The following is a 1,158-nucleotide window of genomic DNA, read 5'->3' on the forward strand; positions in this document are numbered from 1 at the left end:
CTCATCAGGGTGGGGGTATGACAGAAAAAACTGGATAAATTATGTATATTGTATTGAAACAGATGAGGTAAAGAACAGATTAGAAGTGATATATGATTGAGTATTATGGTTAGCACAGGAATCCAGAATTAAGGTTGCATAGAGAAGTGTACTTGGGGTGGGGGGAAGGGACGTGGGAATTGTATACTAATGAAGGCATTTTTTTTCTTTTTTATCTCTTCTGAGGGGGAAGCGAACTGGTGGGGAGGGGTGGGAAGGGAGAAAATTGTGGCAATGAATGAATGGAAATCCAAAACCTCTGTAAAAAAAAATTTTGAATAAAAAAAAGAAAGGAGTGAAACACAGGGCATATGAACTTTGTAAACAGACCAATAAAAAGGACTAAAAAAAAAGATAACAATGATGAAGAGAACAAAATGTCATTATAAAAGTAGAAGAAGAAGAAAAGGCCAAAATGAATGTCAGAAGAGACCCAGAAATTGCATTAGAAAGAAAGAGAGAGAGAGAGAGAGAGAGAGAGAGAAAGAGAGAGAGAGAGAGAGAAAGCAAGCCCTAGGAATTTATGGAATATCAGTTGACATGTTTCAACTAGCAGATGTAGCCCTGGACCTTCTCACCGGTCTAAGCCAGGAAATTTGGAGAACAGCTGCCTGACAGAGATCGTGTTTGTTCTCATTCTCAAGAATGATGATCCAACAGAATGTGGATATTTTAAAAAATATCACATGCAAGCAAAATACTGCTGAAGATCATCCAAAAATGACTAGAATAGAACATTGACAGAGAAATGCCAGAAGATTAAGAGGCCATGACCCCAAGAAATCATTATTGATGCCAAATGAATCCTTGTTGAAAGCAGAGAATACCGGAAGAATGTCCATTTGTATTTATTGATTATACAAAGGCAATTGACTGTGTTGTTCATAACAAACTATGGTTAGCATTGAGAAGAATGGGAATTCTAGAACACTTAATTATGCTTATATGAAATCTATACCCACACCAAGAAGTTGTTGTCCAAACAGAACAAGGGTACATTCCATGGTTTAAAATCAGGAAAGGTCACATCCAAAAACTTCTCCAACAGGGTAAAAAGGGAAGCCACTGACTGGGAAAAAGTATTCGGTAATAACATATCAGATAAGGGACTTATATCCA

This window comes from Elephantulus edwardii, unplaced genomic scaffold (assembly GCF_000299155.1).
Source record: "Elephantulus edwardii isolate Elephantulus edwardi_28Jun2011 unplaced genomic scaffold, EleEdw1.0 scaffold00012, whole genome shotgun sequence".
In the NCBI taxonomy this organism is placed as follows: domain Eukaryota; kingdom Metazoa; phylum Chordata; class Mammalia; order Macroscelidea; family Macroscelididae; genus Elephantulus; species Elephantulus edwardii.